The sequence below is a fragment of the Sminthopsis crassicaudata genome, chromosome 1 (genome assembly GCF_048593235.1).
Source record: "Sminthopsis crassicaudata isolate SCR6 chromosome 1, ASM4859323v1, whole genome shotgun sequence".
Classification (NCBI taxonomy): Eukaryota; Metazoa; Chordata; class Mammalia; order Dasyuromorphia; family Dasyuridae; genus Sminthopsis; species Sminthopsis crassicaudata.
This window is the reverse complement of record NC_133617.1, coordinates 533,664,696-533,690,286: the sequence shown is the minus strand read 5'-3', so window position 1 is coordinate 533,690,286 and position 25,591 is coordinate 533,664,696. Positions and strand designations below refer to the sequence as shown.

Here is a 25,591-nt window from a genome sequence, read left to right as displayed (position 1 = left end):
AACAATTGTTTATAAGCAAAGGTTTTACTAAATAGTATCACTATTGGCATGTAAACTTTTAGTTGTATTATTTTCCTTATGACTTTATGCAGCTCCAGTAAGGGGGATGTAGACTTCTCAAATTAAAGGATTAAAATTAACTCATGTGATCATCAAGAAATTCCTTCGAGATCATCCTATCCAAGCAGACTGAAGGCAGATGGTGCTGATGTGTTCAGCATAGAGTAGTGTTGATCACAGAATATCTGCCAATCAAACACTTGGGAGAGAAATGAGCTCCATCTGTGTTTTAATTACTATAGCAAAGCCATCCAGTGTAACTATCAGAGCTGTGCATTTTCATACAGTTCAGGAGAAACAGCACAGATTTTCTTTCATAAAAGGATAAAATTGCCACATACTGAATGGGCAGCAACAATAACAAAATACAAGTACTAGTAATTAAGAATAAAACATGCCATCCAATGAAACCATGAATTGTCTCCTTAAAATATTTTCATTTTTATTGTAACTATTTTGGTCTAGCTCTAATCTAACAGAAGTTCCCAACCATACAAAGGAATAAGGTAAGAATGAAGTCTAAACAGGTCCAAATCTTTGTAATATTTTTTAAGATCTTAAAACAGTATCCTATGACAAAAATCAGTGTTAGAGAGGCTATCAGAGAATAAGCATAGTGTTAATGGAGCTGTAAGATGAATTAACCTTTCTGGAAATCAATTTGAATTTATGAAAGAAAAGTGACTATACTGGCCATATTCTACCTCAGCAATCCTATTATTGTTTTTGGGCACAGATCCAAAGGATGTTAAAGATTCAGTGCAGTACTCTTCATGGTGGCAAAGAACTAGAAAGATAATTGAATCCCATTGATTAGAGAATAACTAAAAAATACACATATACATAATCTGTGCAGTAAAAAAAAGAACATATATGAGGAATTAAGAGAAATAGAAGAATATCTCTTTCAACTGCCATGAGAATAAACCAAGCAGAGACAAAAAAAAAGATATACACAATGTCAATGAAAAGATCACTTAAAATGAAGTTATACTCTGAAAAATGAAAAATCCAGTGAAGTGAAATAATGAAAAAATTCTCCTTCCTTAAGACAGAGAAACAGAAACCTATTAGAATAGAATAATGCATATGTCACATGCAATCAACTTCTGCTTGATTATTTTCATAAATTTATTATAATTTATAGATCAAATGCATCAATAAAACATTTTTTAAAAAGGTAAACTATGGTAAATACATGAGTACATTTTTAAAAATTGAATTACTTAAAATTTCAAAATTTTTCCAGTGGCAATTTTTTCATTTGCTTTTAAATTTCTTCTTGTTCCTCTGAATTTAGCTCTTCTTATCTATGGAACAGCACTGTAGTCCAAGTGAAAATAAATGGAAACAGCAATGAATCCTCAAAGATTTCAGGAACCATTTTACAATAATAAGCTAAAAACAAGGAGTTAAGAATCAAAGGTAAAGAGTGGTGTGAAGAATATTCATCTTATCATTCTTTATTATTCTTAATCAACCTGTCTTATAAAAACAAACAAACCAAAACCTTGCCCATGGTCTAAAAATTGGCATATTTGAGAGCTAAGCTTTGAACCTAGGAATTAATTCTTCCTATTGCCTATATGTGCCTTCTACTCAGTGGGTCAAAGTGACTCAAAAGACATAAAATACTGCAGGGAGGGGAAGGAGCATTGCCATATTTCTAAAATTCATGCAAGGAGAATTTTAAGACTTCTAAGTATCTGGGCCATACATCATATATATATATACATATATATACATATATATATACATATATGTATATATATATATGTGTGTGTGTATATATGTATATGTATGTATATGTATGTGTGTATATGTATGTATATATGTATATATGTGTGTATGTGTGTATATATATGTGTGTATATACATATATATACATATATATGTACTTACACAGTATACACATACACACATGTGAATATATGTATACATACATAAAATTATATATGTAATTATAATTCATAAAGTGTCACCTTTTGCCCAAATTAAAGAAGACTTCAATTATCCAATTTGGGTATTAAGATAATATTAATTTAAAAAACTCTGCAAACCTTAAAGTACTAGATAATTAAGTTAATACTATCTGTAGTATTTTCTTCCTCATTCCTTTAATGCTTATTAGTACCCTTAGAAATTAAAAAAAAAAAAAAGGTGGGAGGGGGGAAGAGTTCATTTTTGAAACTTTGCTAGAAGCTATTGCAGTTTGATCAGTAAGTGATTGCAATTATTGCTTTTAATAAGGTTTTGGAGCAGGAAAATATAGAATTCAAAGATTCATCCAATATATGACCTCATTAGTGTGGATAATTAAGAACTGTCTTCAAATGAAATTACTGAGACTGGTAAACAGATGGTGCAAATATAATAAAGACAATGTTACTTCACTATAGTGACAAATTATACTTCAAGCATTTGTTAGTAGAAAAAATATACATATAACCATAATTTTAGAAAGATACACTTCATGGTTTTATTTTTTTAAATTATCACCAATCCATATCTGTCTCACACTTTCATTCTTCTTCAATATTCTAGAGTTACTATAGTAACATAGATTATGCTAATATCTTTCCATTGCGTTAATTCAATTCCCCTCTTACTGCTGTCTCCCTATAAGAGAAGGAAAAGGAGCTACTAAGCTATGACAATGTTTCATTATTATATAGAAAATCCAGTTCTCCCACCATGATATTCCTCGGATTCCAACTAATATTCATTGGGTCAGGAAAATGACCCTCCAAAATTGCTTCTTACACACAGGGAATATATTATTACTCAACTTGAGAATGAAATCACAACTAATGGGCTTATAAAGAGAGTAGAAGGTTAAACTTGTATTTATCTCAGATTAAATAGAATAATAATGGGACAGCAATAATCAACCATAGTAGTAAGCTATAAACTTCTGAACTAAGTTCAGTATCACTGCAATGAATAAACAAATCAAGAACAAGAAAAAAAAGGAGCAGGATGAAAATAGGGAGGGAAAAATCTTAGGATTCTCAAGAGTATATATATATATATTACGAACATGTATTTTTTTAATCCAGACATTTATTACTAGAAGTAAAATTATCAATGCCAAGAAACAATTATGAACTAAATATCTAATAACCTATTAAAAGTATTCTTGAAATATTGCCAACATCAGGAAGTACAAGAGATGTGAGCCAATTCACATAATAGATAATTAACTGATATGGAACATAAAGTCTTACTTCCCAATTATTGGGTCAATTCTGAGCCTTGTAATCACCCCCCAAAAGTGAGCTCTCTTTATGGAGCTTTCTCAGCTCTGAGGAAATAGCCTTGGAACAAAGAATGATCACAATATAAAAACTCAATTTCTAAAAAATGTGCTGTGCCTCCTCTTTTTTTGCATGGGAGCCAGTTCAAAATAGTGCTCTTTGAAATCTCAATTTGAGAAGTGGATTTTGTGTGTGTGTGTGTGTGTGTGTGTGTGTGTGTGTGTGTGTGTGTGTGTGTACATGTGTGTATGTGTGTGTGTGTGGTATGGGGGGAAAGTTGTCAATCAAAAAGTCCTTTACTGGTTGTTCAATTTTTTACAGTCACGTGAGTCTGTGACTCTATTTGGGTTTTTGTTTTGGGTTTTATTTTTCTGGTTTGGGGGTTTGTGTTTTGTTTTTGTTTTTGTTTTTGTTTTTTTTTGGCAAAGATAGTGAAGTGATTTGCCATTTCCTTCCTTAGCTCATTTAACAGACTAGGAAACTGAGACAAATAGGGTTAAGTGACTTTGCTCAAGGTCATAGAGATAGTAAGAATCTGAAGTCAGATTTCAACTTAGAAAGATAAGTCTTTCTGACTCCAGGCCCAGCACTCTATTTACTGCATCATCTAATTGTCCTCTTTGTTCTTAGACTGATATAGGTAAAAAACAAAACAAAACAAACAAACAAAAAAACAAAAACAAACAGCAGCTTAAGAAGCCAATATAAGACACTATTGAGAACTAGGAATATGGGACCATGGAGCTAAAAGTAGGAGCAGAAGTAAGATAGCCATACTGTCTAGTGGGGAAACAAACATAGAGCCAAAATCACAACCTGGTTTAAGGGGGAGCTAAGAACACTAAGGAAGTAATTATTGAGTACTAAGACACATAATAGGTTATTAAAATGAAGAGTTATCTCAACCTGCCATACTTAGCTATTTGGTGGACACAGGAACAGAAATCTTCGTGCATGGCCCAACTTTCCAGTTTCCTCTCATACCTCTTTAGCTAGAAAACTCTTGTTGCCATTGCTTTTCACAGCAATACATGACTCCAAACAGCAAAGAAGACAAGATTTAAAAAGTAGTAGTCAAATTAGAGACTATGCCAATGATCAATCATTTGTAATCTGAGCTCATTCTGAAATAACTGGTATAAATTGTTTAGGCTACCGATACCAAAGAGAGGAATAGAGTAAAGAAAATATATTTATTTTAGTACTGCTTACTTAAGGTCAGGACACCAAAATTTATAATAAGCTTAATGATTAGAATATTTCAGATTTCAAGACATCAAATTTAGAAAACATCTTTTTATAACTAAAGTTATTATTAATATTCATTCCCTCTCAATGCCCTCCTTTGAAAAATGGCTAAAAACAATTCACTTTACATTGAAATGGCGTCTCTCAGAATGACAGACAGTACTGATTTTCTTGGCAACAAACAAATAAGCAGCAACTATAGCTTCATTGATACTCCAACTAAAGTATGTATTAAACTGTCATATTTTGTCAATTTTTTTTTGTCAAGAAATTATGCTGTTTAGCAACTCAAGTGATATCCTGCTGTATCACTGTGTTTCTAGGGCTCCTGGATCTCAGACGGCTATGCCAATTGGATATAAGCTCTAACAGGGCTTACTAAGGTAGACAGGCTTTAAGTGCAGGCCAAGTACAGTTATCCCTCCTGCATTATTAAAGGTTAGGAGCACAGTGTCCCACTAACCTCCATAAACCTGGAAAATATTTGTAAAAAATTTTGGCTCTCACTTTGTACCATCAAAAAAGTGTGAATTATTATGGTATTAAAAGGAAAAAATGTTGATTATATAATACTATACACATATTTAATAGATTTCTGAATTTCTAAACTTTGTGTCATCTGCTATAGCCTTCACATGCAGTTTCCACAAAACTCCACCCAAACTCCCATGTAATTTCTTGTTCCAACATGCAATATTGAAACCATGACAGTCAAAATCTTAATGTAGAAGGGATAACCGTATTAACTATATATTCCTAGAGGACAAGGATTTTTTGTTTGTTCCTTTTTGCCTTTTTTTTGTATCTAAAGGAGTTAACTGTATCTGTCCCTTAGGAAGCACTCAATAAATGCTTGTTGAGTGATTATTGCCCAAGGATCATCCTGGATAAGTAGACAATCTCATCATAAGTCATGGCCACCATAAGATAGCTTTTTTGTGTTGTCTTAATTTGTTTTGTTAGTTACATCAACCTCTTGTGAAGTTAAGTAATCTACATCTATAGAAAAAACATTCATACTAAGAAAATAATGGACAAATTATTGAGGTGACAAATTATATAATGTGAATTATTTTAGGCACAGTGTTCAAGTTAAAGTGGTTAATTCAATTTAAATGAATAAATGACTAAAAAGCACTGATTTATTAAGTGCTTATTACATGTCAATAATTGTGCTAAGCATCAGGGATACAAATATAAAAGAGAACAGTTCTTGTCTTCAAGAAGCTTTTACTCCAATGGATAGACAGTCTTCAAGGAGAAGATATTAGGAGTTGAAGGAGGCAGAAAAGGTCTTTTGCAGAAGAAGGGACTTGAGCTGATTGTTGCAGAAAGCCTGAATGAAGGGAGAACAAAGAGATTTCCTGGTATGTAACACCTATGCAAATACTAGGAAATAGAAATGAAGTGTCATGTCCAAAAAACTGCAAATAAGCAAGCATAGCTATATTACTGAATGCATGAAAAGCATAAAGAACACCTGAAAAATAAGAAAAAGGTAAAGATTTGATGGAAAATAATGTTAACATGCCCCATAAAGTTGATTATATTTGATCCTAAAGTAACAGAATGCCATTGGAGCTCATTGTGCAGGGATGGGACACGATTAAATCTACTTTTTAGAAAAAAATCATCTTTGTAGCTAGGTAGAGAGTACACTGGAATATGGAGATATCTGGGCCAGAGAAACCGTTGAGAGGACTATTGCAACAGGTCAGTCAAAGGAACCTGAATCTCAAATGTGGAAGGAACATTCACAACAAAATAAGTAACACTAATCTCTATAAAACCTTCCCTGAAATCCCCTAGATAAAAATGATCCTTCATTGCCGGAACAATGGTTGTGGCTAAATGAATAAAGAGAAGGGTACTTACACCACAAATGCCATGAAGATAGAAAGGAAAAATCTGGTGAGTAAATATGAGGAGTTGAGAACAACTGGGTGACTAGAAGGATAGTGGTATCCTCAAGAGTAATAGGGAAGTTCAGAAGAGGGGAAGGTTTTGAAGGAAAGACAGCAAATTCTGATTTGTATCTGATGAGCTTGAAATGCATGTAAATCATCCAGCTCAAGGTACTCAAGAGAAGGCATTCCAACTTGTATTAATTTATATTCATGATTATCACTTGACAAGAATTTTTAAATTTTTCATCTTTCCCTTTTTTTGACTATGTTTTTTACAAAACAAGAAGCAATGTCAAAATCAATCAACTTCCCAAAACCTTTCCAAGTGTATGCCTGCTGAAGAAGTTATTCAAGAGACATTAAGGTGTGCAAATCTCTCTAGAAATTTGTATCTTTCTGAATAGTAGAATAATTTGAAACATATATGGCAGATAGAAATAAGGGGAAATGCTGTATTAAATCAGGGTTAACTCATGATTCATACCATTAATGCCATAAAAAGTAAATTCAGCATAAATACCTCAGGAAAAAAATAACTTCAATCCAATAATTACTGGCTGTCATGAAGATGAGGTCTAAATGTCAAATTGATTCAATGAAATGTTTTATCTAGAATTATTTACTTTCTATCTAAATTCCATGTCAAAAGCCAATAAGCAGAAGACTTCTTAGACACAATTATAAAAATGGCAAAATCCCAAGTACAACTTTATACCACATAATATAGAAATTTCTGCCAATACAGAAGAAACAAAGGCTATCACACAAATCAATAAAGAAGATAGTTACAATTAACAGTACCCTGGAAAGATGAATTAGGCTTTCTTTCAACTAGACAATTTTACTTACTTGGGCCAATGAATAAACAATTATTCTAGAATTCACCATAAAATGAGTTTAAAATGAGATAATCCTAAAATAGGAAGTCACTTTAAATGGCGATTAACTCTTTGTTTACTACTCATTCTTTTCAAATTCCATTAATAAAAAAATGTAAATTCTTTCTAAATGTAACTTAAGCTATCTATTTAAAATGGTTAACAAATGGGAACTGGCAGATGAGCAGCCACAAAGAGGCAAAAAAGAACAGGCAGAGCTATAAAAATAGGCAATTCAGGACCAATACAACAAACTTTTCAATAGTCACCAATAACAAAGCGAACACTGAAAATTTTTCTTGACATTTCTACTTTTTCCTCTTACTGGACTATAGCAATAATCTTCAGTCCCCCTGTCTTCTCAATGCCCTGAGCGCACCCTTCCTTCAGCTGTCTAATTAATCTTCTCTATGCATAGGTCTGACTGCATCTTATATTATTATTGACTCTATGCATTTCCATTGTGTCCTTCATGTCCAAAATGCTTCTTCATCTCTACCTTTTGGCTTTTTTAAAGACCCAGATAAAATCTTACCTTCTATAAGAAACTTTTCCCATTTTCCTTTAATGTTAAAGCCTTCCTTCTGTGACTATTTTCAATCTATTCTACAGATATCTTGCTTGTACATAGTAGCTACTTATTGTCTCCTACATTATCCTGTGACCTTTTTGAGAGCAGGGACTGTTTTTTTATATCTCCAGTACCTTGATACACAGCAGGTACATAATACTTGTCAACCAGACTTGTTTAAAACTTGAGTTTAGTGCCTGAATTAACATTATCCTTCTCTGCCCTAAATCTTTTCTTCGTGCTGAAAGATGTCAACATACATCCTCCCCCAAATACCCCAAACTTCTGGGTTTTTTTCTGTTCCATTTCCATAATTTATTCCTCAGATATTCAGTCACAGTCATGTCCTTGATCCTGCTATCACTCAAAAGTCTACTTCAGAAAATTCCTTGATCAGATTAACAACCTCCTAATATTCTATATCTCCCTCTAGGGTCTTGCTCCTCCCCAAAGTATTTTTCATTCTCATTATGACCAAATTTCTCCACCCTGAGTATTTCAGCAAACCAAGAATGCAGCTCTGCCTATCCCCTCCTTCTTTGCAAATTCTGACCCTTTCTGGCCCAATTAAACACTAAAATCTAAAAATCCTTTTCTTCCTTATCCAACTGCTATTCGTACTTTGTTAGACCTCAAACTTGTGTGAATCATGATACAAATTAGCTTGTGTTTAAACATTGAGGACAACAAATTCCCCTTATGGTCTATTTGGCTCTGTCTTCAACTTTGTTGGTTTTAGATTAAAAAAAAGTTTTACATATTTAACATGTATTGGTCAACCTGCCTTCTGGGGGAGGGGGTTAAGGGGAAGGAGGGGAAAAATTGGAACAAAAGGCTTGGCAATTGTCAGTGCTGTAAAATTACCCATGCATATATCTTGTAAATAAAAACCTATAATGATTTAAAAAAAAAGTTTTACAATAGTCAGAGTCCCTCTAAAAATTAGGGGGAAAATAATACTTAGGTAGAGGATAGACTCTCTCTCTAAACTTACATCTATCTTTAACTAACCTCTGATATCTTTGCAGTTGAGGCAAAATTCTACTTACTGTAAATGTTTGAATAATGAAACAGGATATTTTATTACAATGTCTGTGGACAGATAGAAGTTGGAGAAAGAATTGATCTTTGACCTGGGTCTCTTGCTCCAAGATTCTTATATAACTAATAACTGACTCTCTTTAATATTGTCCTTCTCTGATATAGTTCAATACTACCATTGTTCTCAAAGATATGCTACAAATAACATGATGGTCCCAACCTTTTGAATCCAGAACCTCAAAGGCTCACCCTTCAATTCTAAGATAACCTCTTCCTTTTATATACAAATTGTTCATTGTGACTCAGTCACTTCTCTAATGTCTTTGATTAATCCCAGATATTTTTTATTGTTGTTCACACCTAATTCTGATTGTTTGATTCAATCAAAAATTTCATAATTAAGATATCAGAACTCAAAAGGGATGGTTTCAATCCTGGCTTTATATCTACCATATGCCATCTCTGCTCCTAGTTGCATGCTACTGGATGGAGCCAGCAGGAATCTTGTAACTGTTACCTGGATCAATTATAAATTGGTTATAGTAATTATAATAACAATAATAATAGTAAGTATTTATATAGTACTTTAAAGTTTGTAAAAATGTTTCACAAATTCTGGTCTCATTTTAAGCTCACAACAATGCTAGGAATTTAGTGTCCTCATTTTACAAATAGGACTTTCTTGTTTATATGCTAGACATAAGAAACTGTATGTATGTAATGTATGCATGTAAGTATGAAGTAATTTTTTTAGGGATGCAAGGTGACAGAGAGAATAGAGCTCTGGGTCTGGAGTCAGGAAGATCTGAGTTCAAATATAACCTTGGGCACTTGCTAGATGTGTGACCCTCTGCATGTAGCTAACTTCTGTTTATCTCAGTTTCTGCAACTATAAAATGAAGATAATAATAACCTATCTCTTGGGACTATTGTAAGAATCAAAGAGATGATGATATTTGTAAAAGAAAGCAAGTGCTATGTAGATATTTATTCAACAACCTTGTCAGGTTAGGCTTGAACTTGACCTTGTAGACAATGACAAACACTAAAGGATTATAAACATAAGACTCCTTTCCCCAAAATCAGGATGTATAATTACAGGACAAAAATTTCATCTATGATACAGTTGGATTTCTTTAAACATAGGCATTACTAAATTAATTTTATTTCAAATTAATATTATTTCAAATTTTTCGGGAAAGTAGAAATTACTTATAATATTTTAAATTAAGTAATATCACATTTTTTGTTCTACTTAAGAATTGTTTAGCAGTATAAGTGTATCAAGACAATTGCATTCAAGATATAACATAATAATACCAAAAAAAAGGAAAGACTTGTAAATAAATTATTACATGCTATTCAATGTTTGTGAGGCTGAGACATTTCTAAAGAATGTTTAAATTGATGTGATTTTATTTCAATAGGAATAATCTATCCATAATTCAATTAAATATTTGGATTTAGTATCTTTCTAATCTTTCCCAAAATTGAAATTCTTTATGAAAACATATCAGCAGGCTCATAAAGCATACAATGTGTCGACTACTATGTTATCAGGCAAAACCACTGTATGGTTTAATTATAGGAAGACAAGTTATAATTCTAGAATATTGCACATATCCAAATACCAAAATGCAATTGCTAATCAACATTTCCCCAGAGAATAGTAGACTAAATTAATAAAACTATTTTTCTCAGCTAGCATTAACCTTCAAACACAGGAGGAGGAAAAAAAAAGATTTTTCTTCATCTCACTCTATTTTGATTCTTTTCCTCCAGCAAATATTAAGATGAAATTGGTAACTGTCTCGTGTTATAATTTAAAGCCAATGCTATAATATTTAGTGCACTACTATTAGAAAGACATCGTGAATACTCTTTAGAAATCAATAACAAATACAATTAATCTTGTTAAACTGACACAATTCTAAAAGAGACAGAGAAAAGCTCAGAGACAGAGGATTAAATATGTATGTGTGTGTGTGTATATATATATATATATATATATATATATATATATATATATATATATGTATGTATTCTTATAAGGACCAAGTCAGAAAAATCTATTACTCACTGGCTATTGCCATGAAATAGTGTTGAAGAAAAAGTGAAAAATGGACATCAAATTCTAAAGAAAAACTTCATGCCACTTCTGTGAGATAGCTGTTAAATAACAAAATAGTTCTGAGAAAAAACTCCTCTTTCTAAAGCTAACACCCTTTAAAATTATACAATGAAAAGCTTTGTGAATATTTTAATTTTATAAATTTAACATAACAATTGAAGAATAATTTTAACTACTAAAATAAGACAATAAAAAGCTAACAGAGCAAACTACTCAGAATATTCAACTTCTTGTAGTTAATTAATCAAACTTAGACAATAATTTATCCAAATAATGAACAAAGAGATAAATCATGAATATGAATATCTTATTTTAAACATTGGGGGATTTTCTAACATATTCTTTGTCTTCTTTACATTTTCTAAATTTATTGACATTCTATTATCTGTACCCACAACATACAACTAATATATCATATTATTGGAATTCTCTCTCTCTCTCTCTCTCTCTCTCTCTCTCTCTCTCTCTCTCTCTCTCTCTCTCTCTCTCTCTCTCTCTCTCTCTCTCTCTCTCTCTCTCTCTCTCTCTCTCTCTCTCTCTCTCTCTCTCTCTCTCTCTCTCTCTCTCTCTCTCTCTCTCTCTCTCTCTCTCTCTCTCTCTCTCTCTCTCTCTCTCCTTGAGATTAAATTACTTGACCCTATGTCAATACTTGGAAATAAGTCTTAACTTCTTGACTTTAAGGTTAGCCCCCTATCTGCTACACCCTGCTTTTCCTCATAATGTTATAGGTTTTTCAAATGTTTATGAAGTAAAATATAGTATATACATGTCTCATATTTTAAAATGCCCCTTATCATTTACTAAAATATTTATCAAACAATATTAGGAAGTATATATGTATATGTTCAAAACAGTAAAATTAGAAGGCTTCACTTACTTTTCTATTGCTGTTTACTACTGTACCACTGGCCTACTTGATAATTTTGACTGCAGGATTTTTATTATACATTCACACATACTTTTAATAAGCTTACCTAATAAAAGCTGTAATTAAGGATATTACACAAGTCCTTTCTAGGTAACTGGTTGCAATACCCTCACATGGGTAAATTCAGCTAAAGATGTACATAATAAAGACAAGTAAAAAAAATCTACATACTTAAAACAGCTTGATATAGGCATTTAATAGCACAAATTACTTACCTTCCATTACTGGAAATGTCTAAAATAATACTAGAAGCTTCAACAGATGGAGAGGGGCTTATGATCTTTGGTGAGGGGTGAATCATCCTGTTGTAGCTGCTCTGAATAACCCCTGTATGCATACTGACATCATCAGTAAAGACTTGGAGGCAGAGGATACTATGGTAACCGTGCAATGTGCTGAGAGACAGAAGCCTTTAATTGCTTTAACAACTTCCTGGGGCTCTAGCTACTGAGCTTCGATTTGCTAAGTAGGAAATGAAGGTTGTCACAGAGTCAGTGAGTGTGACACAGAGCCAGAGGACTCAATGAATTCCAAACCTATTTATTGTGAAGTGACTTTTTAATGACAAATGTCATTATTTGAATCCATTAGCAATTTTCCTCTGACATCTAAAGGTTCTTCCAAAGTCACAGGTTAAGAAACGCAGCTGCCAGGTAGCAACTGTACAAGTACAATTTCTTGCATGGTTTTCTCATTTATGCAGTATCAATATTATTGTATCATTCCAGCTGTCCTCTTTATTTCTTACAAGAAATATATTTAATTTTATTCTATAAAAAAGGATTACATTTATGTTTTCTAGAGTTCAGGATACTTCTAATAACAGAAAAGAAATACCTTTATTTACTCTTTTGCAGGATTCAGACTGTTTAGAAAACATTATTCCTAATTCCATTTATCTCCAAGATTCACTGAATTTAAGCAAATTATAATGAGAGCAAATCTCTGGTTAAAGTCAAGAATTCTATAGTCATAATATCAAAATATAATAATAAGAAATATATCTAACAACTTATCTACTACCAGATTCCCTTGACTTATAGTAATTCATACTATTCTAAAACAAAGCAATAACAACAAAAATTCCCATTAGGCTTATTATAATTTTTTTAAAAAGATTACTTTAGGATCAAAAATAACCTAAAATTATGTATTACATTTTTTTGTTTAAATGCATGCTTTCATAAACATAAATTTTATTATCTTCATATAAAAAGTACTGGTTGCCCCCACACACACACTGAAGGTTAGATTAACATATTTTTAAACCAATTATATTCAGTTTTTACACTACAAATATTATGTAATTATGAGGAAAAGCAAGTGTCTCTATTAGGCTTCTGAAAGGTCCCCATGATAATAAAGATGTATTTTACATGTAGATCTCAACCACTTGAAATAAAAATCTTATTTATAAGCTTATAAACTGCTTTAATTTAGATGAAACTATGGCTATGTTTTAATACCCTACACCTTAATAGTTAAATCAGTGCATAAATATACAACAATACTGCTATTTACAAAAATAATAAATTAGTGTTAAGTGAACTTTACCAATGTGGCAAAATGAAGAAATATAGGAATATTAAGCTATTCAAGGATATAGCACTTATTTACACAATTGAACTGCATTAAGTAAGAATTAAGAAACTGATAAAATGATAACTTCAGAAACAAGTACTTTATAGAAACTACATCATGAAATACTGAAGTTTCTCAATCCTGAGGTAAATCAAAAGGTTCTGAATCCAAATCATTCCTTCCCAATTTCTCTCTTTTTGGAATTCTGAATTTTTTACATTTTCAGAATTCAAATAAATATTATCTATGAGATTGCAACCAAAGTTTGTCTACTCCCCAGATGATCATGTTCTTAACTATGGTACAGTGTTATGCCAAGCAAGGTCCAAGCATGCTGCAAAGACTTTTTCACAGTGGAGTCAGGCAAGTTCCTTCTTAGGAGAAAAATAATCTGGCATATGCTGGTAAACATTTAACAAGTTCTCTAATGGGGGGTGAGAGGGAAAGAGAAAAATGATAGCCTATCACACGTTTAAGTTTAATCTATGTTATGAATATTTATCCATAAAAAGTCTGGACAATAAAATGATAAATCAAGCCTTTATTTGTGCATTTGCTGATTTTCAAAATACAAATGTTCAGAATGAAAATTTAACAGTCAATTAGCTCTAAGAACTACCTTCAGCACACATGTATAATATAACGTATTGAAATATAATATACATATAATTTTTTGTGGAAAGTGTTACCTACAGAACAGTGACAGTGGTTATTTATGGAGCAGAAAAAAACAAGAAGAGAACTTTCTACTTATCCAACAAAAAGAAAAGGATCAAGAAAAACACTAATGAGAAAATTGGTTTGCTTCGTTAATCTAGTTAGGTAGAAAATTTTCACTAACAATAGAACAGCATCTAAAAGCAAAGTTAGCATTAAATCCCTTTCAATCATCTAAGAGGAACCTAAGATAAGTTCCAGTGACCCAAAAGAGGCACTGGTTGGCCAAGGAAATGACCTGTTGAAAATGCTTTGCCCATCCTTGGATAACCTAAATTCCCTCCATAATACACCTATCTGCTTCTCATTATTTGTTTCTGCATAGGGCCCCTGCATCTATTCCTTCAAATTTCTAATCTCGTCATGGTTTTGACCCAGAAATATAGCTTTCATCTTTTACAAAGCAAAATTCCTCTTTTTATTTGGTGGGGTTTTTTAGTTTATTTTTGTGCCATCATCTGGGGGTCTGAGAGAGAAAATACCCAGCCTTCTTTGACAAAGTGGTTAATCCTTTCTGAAATTACTAGTAATTACTTGTAGTAAATTATTTGTTACTAAAAACTTATTTCCTGATTTATTTTTTTTTTTATTTCAAAATGGGGTTTTGAAGAAATCTACTTAAGAGCATTGTCACATGGTCCAATCCACATAACTGGAAAAAAAGGGAAAGTTATAAATACATTTGTTGTTCAGTCATTTCAGTTGTGTCCCATTCTTTGTAAACAAGTCCCTTTGGGGTTTTCTTGGCAGAGATATTAGATTGGTTGTCATTTTCTTCTCTAGTTTATTTTACAGATAAAATGCTGAGGCAAACAAGGTTCAGTGACTTGCCCAAGGTCACACAACTAGTAAGTATTGGAGGTCAGATTTGAATTAAAGGAGAGGAGTCTTCCTGACTCCAGGGCATATTTGATATATGGATCAAAGAATCCATTTTTACTGCAAATTCAGGATACCTCAGGGGGCTAATGAGAAACAGTAGCTATAATATAGAAGAATCAGGGTCTCACTCAAAAAAAGTCAACATTTATATAGTACTTAATATGAACCAGACACTATGCTGAGCACCTCACAATTATGTCATTTACCATTTTGCAGAAGAAGAATCCTAGGGTCACACACACACACACACACACACACACACACACACACATCCTAAGAAGTATTCAAAATTGAATTTGAACTCAATAATGTAGACTCTAGGCTATGTTCCATTTAGCTATCTTAAATATGTCTATTTTCATCATTATGTCAAAATAGTCATGAGCATGCCGATTAAGAAATTACATGTTTCTATCCTGCAAGTGTCCAGCAACAGAATATTCCAGATAAAAAGGAAAGGGGAAAACAGATCGGCAGTAAAATTCAGGAGGAAGGGATGACATCTGAGCACAGCCCACCTGAGAATTGAGAAAAACTAGTCCTGAGAAATGGAAAGTTTTCCTGGACCACAGTAGTCATGTATGGCTATTTTAATTATTAAATAGCAAGTCGGACAATTCAATAGGAATACACAGTTCATGAAAGAGAATAATCTGCAGTACATGTAGAACCATAAGCCAAAACCAGAATATGTAGGGCTTTAAATACTAAACAGATAAGTCTGTTTTTCATTTAGTCTCAAAAGCAATAGGGAACAATGTAAAAGGAATAAAGATATAGAATGAAAGTTTTAAGGAATATTAAGGACAAGGGAAGATATTTTTATTTACTTTTCTTTTTTTAGAATATACCTTTACATTCATTTTTTTGCATATTTCTACATGAGTTATATTGGGAGAGAAAAAGCAGAACAAAAGAGAAAAACTATTAAAGAAAGCAAAGTGAAAATAATTTTCTTTGACCTCATTCAGTCTCCATAGTTGTCTCTCTGGATGCAGATGGCATTTTCCATCCAAGTTTATTGAAATTGCCTTGGATCACTGAATTGCTGAGAAGAGCCAAGTCTATCATAGTTCATCATCACACAATCTTGCTATTACTTTATATATAATGTCTTCCTGGTTCTGCTTGCTTCACTCAGAATTAATTCATATAAATATTTCTAGGCTTTTCTAAAATCAGCCATCATCACTTCTTATAGAATAATAATATTCTATTACTTTCATATACCATAACTTATTTAGCCATTCCCCAATTGATGGACATCCACTCATTTTACAAATATTTTCCATTACAAAAAGAGCTGCTACAAACATTTTTGCACATGTGAGTCCTTTCCCTCTTTCATGATCTCTTTGTGAGAGAGACCCAGGTTGGGGCATTGCTGAATTAAAGGTTACACACAATTTTATAGCCCTTTGAGCATAGTTCTAAATTGATCTCTAAAGTGGTTGGATCATTTCACACCACCACCACCAATGCATCAGTGTCCCAATTTTCCCACATCCCCTCCAACATTTATCATTATCTTTTCCTAGAATCTTTCCCAATCTGATAGGTGTGATTTGGTACCTCAAAGTTGTTTTAATTTGTATCTCTCTAATCTCTAATTTCTAATCTAATCTAGAGTATTTTTTTCAAGTGGCCATAGATGACTTTAATTTCTTCATCTGAAAATTGTTCATATCCTTTGACCATTTATCAATTAGAAGATGATTTGTATTTTTATATATTTGACTATAAAAATTATAAATTTTTATAATTATAAATTCTATATATATTTTAGAAACAAAGTCTTTATCAGAAACAGTGGCTGTAAAAATTGTTTCCCAGCTTTCTGCTTCCCTTCTAATTTTGCCTGTGTTGATTTTATTTGTGCAAAATCTTTTCATTTTAATATAATCAAAATCATCCATTTTGCATTTTATATTATTCTCTAGCATTTTTTCGGCCATAAATTTTTCCCTTCTCCAAAGATCTGACAAGTAACTATCCCTTAATCTCCTAATTTGTTTATGGTATCATCCTTTATACTTAATCATGTACCCATTTCAATCTTATTTTTCTATGGGATGTGAGATGTTCGTCTACATCTAGCTTCTGATATACTATTTTGTTGGAATTTGTGGGAACTATTGGAATATATGGGAGCCATCTGACAGTGGCTGCTGGAGATCGAACCCAGACCTGCAGAATGGATCTCCTCTTGTGAGAGAATGATACAGAGAGGCAGTTGCTGTTCTCTGACCTTTCTGACAGAGACTGTTGCATTGTCTGACCTCTCTCCTCTTCCCTCTGCTTCGAATTTGTTTCATTCCCAGTCCCCAACACTTGTGTCAGCAAAGGCTGCCTTCCTTCAGATATTATGATTCATAGTTGTGGAGGCTCTTGGAGAATTGACCTGTCTTTTAAGACTATTTTCCATTGTTTCCAGCAATTTTTTGTCAGAGTGAATTCTTATCCCCAAGGGTGGAATTTTGGGGTTTATCAAAAAGTTGTTGTTGTTATTTGCCTTTTCTTCTTGAAGAGGAACATGATATCAGGGAAGTGATTCCATGACAAGCAAATGAATTGGATTAGGGTGAGGGCAAAGTTACCTGCCTCACTTTTCCCTCCAGAGTTATCTAAGTTCAGTGGCAAGATACAGATCAAGAGGACTGGGGATGGCCCTGGATGAAATGAGAGACCTTGGTCTTTTTAAGTGAAGGTCTCAGTTTGACTAAGACTGCACATATTCAGTGATTAAGGCTAGGTAGCATTTGAAGCAAAGAACTTTCTTTTTCACTTAGTACAAAAAAAAGTAAATAAATAAATGAAGAATGAATCTGGAAGGGGAAGACCCTCAAGGTTTTTGGTCAAAGCATAAATGACTATTATAATTTACATTCAATTTGAGTCAATCATGAGCCAACCAATGAAACAAATGGGGCTTGGCCTAGGATCTACTGGTAGCCAATTAGAATCAGATTGATTTTGATCCCTAAGAAAGAAATCTAGCCAGTAAATCACAAGACATCTTAGGGATAGTTCAGAGGTGCAAAAGAGAAAGAAAGTTCTTTTAAGAGCATCTGTAGGTAAGGATATGATACCCTATGAGGAAGGAAAGAAGGAAAGAAGAAAGGAAAATAGGGAGGAAGACAGGAAGGAAGGGAAGGAGGAGGGAGGAAGGAAGGGAGGAAGGAAGGGAGGGAGGAAGGGAGGGAGGAAGGGAGGAAGGAGGGTGGGAGGGAGAGAGGGAGGGAGGAAGGGAGGGAGGAAGGAAGGAAGGAAGGAAGGAAGGAAGGAAGGAAGGAAGGAAGGAAGGAAGGAAGGAAGGAAGGAAGGAAGGAAGGAAGGAAGGAAGGAAGGAAGGAAGGAAGGAAGGAAGGAAGGAAGGAAGGAAGGAAGGAAGAGAGGGAGGGAGGGAGGGAGGGAGGGAGGGAGGGAGGGAGGGAGGGAGGGAGGAAGAGAGGGAGGGAGGGAGGGAGGGAGGGAGGAAGGAAGGAAGGAAGGAAGGAAGGAAGGAAGGAAGGAAGGAAGGAAGGAAGGAAGGAAGAGAGGGAGGGAGGGAGGGAGGAAGAGAGGGAGGGAGGGAGGGAGGGAGGGAGGAAGGAAGGAAGGAAGGAAGGAAGGAAGGAAGGAAGGAAGGAAGGAAGGAAGGAAGGAAGGAAGAGAGGGAGGGAGGGAGGGAGGGAGGAAGAGAGGGAGGGAGGGAGGGAGGGAGGAAGGAAGGAAGGAAGGAAGGAAGGAAGGAAGGAAGGAAGGAAGGAAGGAAGGAAGGAAGGAAGGAAGGAAGGAAGGAAGGAAGGAAGGAAGGAAGGGAAGGAGGGAGGGAGGGAGGGAGGAAGGAAGGAAGGAAGAGAGGGAGGGAGGGAGGGAGGGAGGGAGGAAGGAAGGAAGGAAGGAAGGAAGGAAGGAAGGAAGGAAGGGAGGGAGGGAGGGAGGGAGGAAGGAAGGAAGGAAGGAAGGAAGGAAGGAAGAGAGGGAGGGAGGGAGGGAGGGAGGAAGAGAGGGAGGGAGGGAGGGAGGGAGGGAGGAAGGAAGGAAGGAAGGAAGGAAGGAAGGAAGGAAGGAAGGAAGGAAGGAAGGAAGGAAGGGAAGGAGGGAGGGAGGGAGGGAGGAAGGAAGGAAGGAAGAGAGGGAGGGAGGGAGGGAGGGAGGGAGGGAGGGAGGAAGGAAGGAAGGAAGGAAGGAAGGAAGGAAGGAAGGAAGGGAGGGAGGGAGGGAGGGAGGGAATGAAAGAGGGGAGGATGAAATAAGGAGGAAGGGAGGGAGAGAGGGAAGGAGAAAGAAGGGAGGGAGGGAAAAGGGAGGAAGGATGAAGGGAAGAAAGAAGGAGGAAAGGAGGAAGGAAATGTAATTAGCATGTTTATTAAAATAAATGGCTGGTGCAATAAATAGAGTGCCAGGCCTAGAGTCAGAAAGACTTTTCTTGACTCAAAGTTGGCAGATGCCTACCAGCTATGTGACCCTGGACAAGTCATTTGATCCTGTTTACCTCAGTTTCCTCATCTGTAAAATCTTTTGTCAAGAATATCCCAAATTAAATCACAAAGATCTGTACACAAGCGAAAAATGATTGAACTACCACAATTAACAATAATAAATTTTAAAACAATACAACATAAATAATATTACTTTTTTAAAATCCTATCAATATACAGTCTCCAGGGATCCTTGTAAATGGATTCATGGTCCCAGTTTCTATTTGAATTTACACAATTAATCTGCATGATTAACTTTATGTGTGACATTGTGCCCTAGAAAAATAAATACAGAGACTCATAAATGTAATCCAAATGGATTAATATTTCTCAAACTGTTATGTACTTGGATTGGTATCTCCCCCAACTAGTCTTTGAGCAAATTACATCTTTAACAGGCATTGAAAATGGATAAGAAGAACTGAACATAAGTAAAGAAAAATAATTCAATGCTTTCAATGATCCTGAACTGCTCCCTTCATTAAAAACTTATATCTCTATCTCATCATTGAGAAAACAATCAACTTTTCTCAATCTACTGACTCCTTCCCTAATCACTACAAACATGCCTAAATCTTCCATTGGTTTAAGAAACCTTTATCTACAGTCTGAAGAATGAGTTTTTAAATTATGAAATATAAAGCTAATAAGCAAAAAGTAAGTAAGTATTATTAAGTAAGTTACTATGAGAAGTTCTGAGGATGCAAGGGCAAAAGGGAAAATGTCCTTGTCCCCAAGGATCTAATGAAGAAGCTAATATATACTGGGTGTGGGTAAATATGAGACACATACAAAGTAGGGACAAGTCAAAGTTGAATTATAAAATCCTAGGAGTTGGAGAGACAAGAAAAGTTCTTCTGTAGAAAGCATAACTTAATTTGTATCTGGAAACAAGATAGGAATCCCAAGAGTCAAGGGTGCTAAGGGAAATGTTGGGGTAGTTGACAGCCAATACAAAGGTATCAAAGCAGAAAATGGAATATTGTGCTTCGTACAACAAATAGAGAAAAGTATGAGGAGAGGATAATGTATAAGATTATAAGGGAACAAAGAAGACAGGTGGTGATGAGATATAAATGTCAAAAAAGAGCAGTTTATGATTTATCCTAAAGGCAAAGGAAAGCCACTGGAAAAAATGAAATAAACAGATGAGAACTTTAAGAAAATTGCTTTAGCTATACACAGAGGGTAGATTGGAAGAGGAAAATGTTTGAGGTAAGAAGACTAAATAGGAGACTTTTGCAATAGTCCAGATGAGAGTTGATAAGAGCTAAACAAAAGTGGTGGTTCTGTAAATGAAAAGAAGGGGATATATGTTAAGACAATGTGGAGATAAAAATAACAAGCAACTTATTTGATATGTAAAGTAAGAAAGGGTGAAGAGCTGAGATTAATACTACACTGGTGAAACAAAGTGACTAGAGGATAGTGATGCCATTGATAATAGAAGAGACATTTGGGGGGAAAAAAGGCAGTTTAAGATACTTATAGGACAATGTAGCTAAAAATTGTCCAATAGACAAAAAGTGAGTGTGGGACTACAACTAAGAAGAGAGAATAGGGGTGAATATACAGATCTAAGAGTTATATGTTGATAACAGTTGATGATAACCCATGGGAGCTAATGAATTTCAAGTGAGAAATTATAGAGAGAAAAAATAAGAAGATCCAGAACAGAACCTTGGAGGATACTCACAGTTAGTAAACATGACATGAATAAAGATTAAATAAAGGATATCAAGAAAGAGTGATCAAATAAGCAAAAAGGAAAAAAAAAGTGCCAAAAGAGAGCAGTATCATGACAACTCAGAGAGAGTATTCAGGGGGAGAGGATGATCAATAGTATCAAATACTAGAAAAAGGCTAGGAATTATTAGTATTGGAATAAATGGATTATCAAATAAGATAATATTGGAGAAAGCAGTTTTAATTGAAAGGTGAAGAAGTCATTCTACAAAAGATTTAGAGGAAAATGAGGGGAGAAGTCATGAAGCAAGTATAATTGTCATTTTCTAGGAGTGGGAGAACTCTGAGTTGTTAAGATACATGCTTAATATTAGAATGCCACTGTAACAATAGAAAGAATGAATAAAGATTCAAATGAAATACTACTAATTGAAGAGATTAAGCCATGGGATGACCATTTATGCTTCCAAAGGAATTGTTTTATTAATGATAACACTTACCTCATATCTGATAGAAAGATGATGAACTACAGTTACAAAATGCTGCATACATTTTCAGACACAATTGCTATGTCATCTTATTTTGTTTGGCTGTTTTACTTTGCTACAAGGAATAATTCATATAAATTAGCTATATAAATAAGCATCAACAAAATAGTAATAAAGGTGGGAAATTGATACAAATACTCCCCTTAATCTATTATTCTCTCTCTACTCAAACCACCATCACTCTAGTTTAGATTCTTGGCATTTTTCACTTGCATTACTGTTTTTTATTTTAATTTTAATCATTTGTTTTCATTTACCAAAACATCACTTCCACATTTCCCATTAATCTCATATAAAAGAATGAAAAAGAGAATAAGTTAGACAAAATAAATTAATTTATAAACCAAGTCTGACATTATATTTACTGTTTTTCACTTATATACATCCTCCTCTCTAATCTCTTCAAAGAAGCAGAAAAGAGACATCATTATTTCTTCTTTGGAGGTACAGTTGGTTTCTATAATTTCCCCAAATTCAATTTTTATTTTGTTATTCTTTCCACTCATGTCATTATGTAGATTGTTTATCTGATTCTGTTCATTTTGTTTCACTTCATTTCTTTTTACTACTTCACCTTACATTCGTTCATTTAAATCTTTAAGTACTTCTCTGTTTTCATATGCATGATTTCTTATGGTGTAATATTATTGTTATTTTCTGCTCAACCACTTGCTTAAAACTTGTTTAGCCTTTCCCCAGTCAAAAGTGCATGAATACTTAGGGAAAACATGTTTTATATTTTATCTCAAAATTACATACTTTAAAAAAAACCTGTGATGTTTTCACCTAAAACTCAAAATAACTGCAAATTATAGATGGCTTCAACCTCACAATGATCACAATTAATAAGAATCATTTTTACATTGTATTATTCTAACTAATACTGATTATAATTCTTAGTGGAAGTACTTGAATCAAGTTCTCAGTTAATTCAGAGAGAAATTTATGAGAGAAGGTGCCATTTTACACTCTTATTTATGGTAGAACTTTAAAGATAATAATAAAAATGCAATTCTTATCGCAAACATAGAGAAATCATAGGGCAAAAACATTTGTATGTCTCAAAAGCAAAAAGAAAAATATAATTAATATGAAAATGAGTATATATTCTGTTTCATGAAATAAAGAAAAGCAAATGAAGGGTTAAGGAAAAAGTTTCTAGAATAGGAAAGCCGACAGAGCTAAAACTATCTGACAGCAGAATGTGGATAATAATGCTCTTGAATGAATGCGGTGAAGCTCTTTTGTGCCCATGTTTCACAAAGGGGACCTAAGCAAGAATGTACATGTTGGCTTTAAATTAATCAGGTCATCAGTTTCACAATACAGGAGTTCTTCCAACTTAACACATTAAGGCACTGTTTATAGACATTTCCCAGATGATGTCAATATTTTCTTAAAAGTCAAATACATTAACATAATCCAAATGCCCTAAAGCATCAACCTACCAAATAATTTTCACCTCAATAATGTACTCTTGGATAACTATTATTACATAGAAATTTATCCATTATTAATTAATTCCTTTGTTTTCACTTTGTGAACCACACTAAAAAAGAAAAGAAAAGATAAACAAAATCCATACATTTTCATGCTCAAAGCATGGCACATCTCTAAATCAAAATTTTAATGAAAATACACATCACTGAGACTGTGGGCAAACCCATAAAAGTCAAACTGTTCTGGTTCAAATATCCCATATGTGTAAGTGTTCACAAGGGAAAAAAAAAAGTAATAGTTAACATTTACTGTCAAGTTCTTAACAAGAAATGTGGGGGAAAATGACAAGCATAGAGTAAAGAAAATAACCCAAGTCAGAAGGAAAGTCTGGCTGATCTTATAGGAGGCCCAAACTAAATATTTCAGTACTCTGTAATTTCCCATGATTCATCTAATTTCTTAAATGGAGAAAGGGTATATAGGAAGAGAATGTCACTATTACACAAGATTTGAATCCATGCTTGTAAAATATTAATCAAGAACTTATCAGACATCAAATTTCTAAGGAAAAGACTGGGGGGAGGAATCCTGCTTAAAGGGGAGCAACATGCCTAGTGCTAAGGGCTCTTTAATGCATACAGTGAAAATGACTTGTACTTTCTATCTATTCTGTGTAAATAATGGCAATATAGATTAAAAATTAAAATTGCTACCTCAAAGGTCATTAAGAAAATCAACTCTCCCAAATAAACCCTAAAAATATGTCAAAAGGATGCCATAAAAATTATTCAAAGGAAAACCTACAAGAAATTAAAGTAGGATTCTCCAGGCAGTGAAGAATTGCAGAAAAATATAGTGAGAAGCAGGCAGTGGCAGAGAAGGGCATTTCACCAAGAAAGCCAGCGCTAATACAATAAATGAAATGGAAACAGGGATAAAGGGGAGTTGAACATTTCTTGGAGTCATTTATTGGCTTGGTGAAGAGAGAAGAAAAAGAGAAATAGAAATAGATCATTTAACTAACATAATTCTTGCATTAATCTTTCTCCACTTTCTTTTTTGTAAAATGGGGTTTGGGAGGAAAAGAAAAAGAGGATAAGAGGACATCATGGAGGAACAACACTTCTCCAGATCATTTTGTCAAATGATCAACACCTCATTCTTTTGTAGCTCTAAGATCCCTGTCAGACACAGCACCCTGGAAAAATACCTTTGCATTAAAGGTTTCTTTCCTTTTCCGATAGCAAAGGATAATTGATAAAAAGATAGAAAAAATGGAAGAAAGTATTGCATTATGTAAAAGACATTATTAACATTTACAAAAATATTAAATTCATATTCATGGAATAATAGAGAATTTAAATAATTCAAACTCAGAAAAATAAATTGAACAAGTGTAAAACCAACTCTTTAAAAAAAACTCAAGGTCAGATGGATTTATATGTGAATTCTATTGTACATTCCAAAGACAACCCATTAGAACATTATATAAGTTGTGTGCAAAAATAGGGGATAAGGGGAATCTATAAAATTCCCTCTATGAATAAAATATAATTCTAATATTTAATCCCAAATCAGGGGAAAATCAAAGAAAATTAAAAACTAATATTCCTAATTAATTGTATGCAAAAATTGAATACAATATTAGCAAAGAGGTTTTATCATGTTTAAAACATTACACACTATGATCAAATTGGATTGATATCAGAGATGAAAGAATAGTTCAAAATTAAGAAGACAATTAAATCAATCATATTTTTAAAAACCAAAATTACATAATTATCTCAATAAATTCAGAAAAAGTCTTTGACAAGGAATAAAACTCATTTCTGTTTGGGGAAACACACTAAGTTTTTCCAGAAAAATGGTGCTTCATTTCTATTCTCAAAAACAGCCCTTCAAACCTACCCAGAGGAAAAGTTGTAGATATTTATTTATTTGTTTCAACTACCAATCTTCTAAGTGAACATTCCAACACAAGTGTAGTTAGGACTTAATTGCAAATTAGTCTTGTTTTCTTGACATCAGCAGTAGTGAAGTTGTAACTTTTGTTATATGAGTTTTTTTTTTTTTAATCCAACATAGATCACTGAGAAACTGGAGAAAAAAGATGATGCAATATTACCAAAATAACTGAAAGTTCTGCCAGTTGCTAAACTCTCATCCAAAATCACTTTATTATTAAATCAAACAAGGTCTGGAATCTTAACAAAAAGGACTTTTTCCACTGACATCAATCCAAAAACAATTATG

The 25,591-nt window shown here is 33.5% G+C and overlaps 1 protein-coding gene across 14 annotated transcripts in view; it reads right to left on the bottom strand.

The window, feature by feature from the left end:
* PAM (peptidylglycine alpha-amidating monooxygenase) overlaps positions 1-25,591 on the bottom strand; it is a 344,584-nt gene that overhangs the window by 278,145 nt on the left and 40,848 nt on the right. The window lies entirely within an intron of this gene.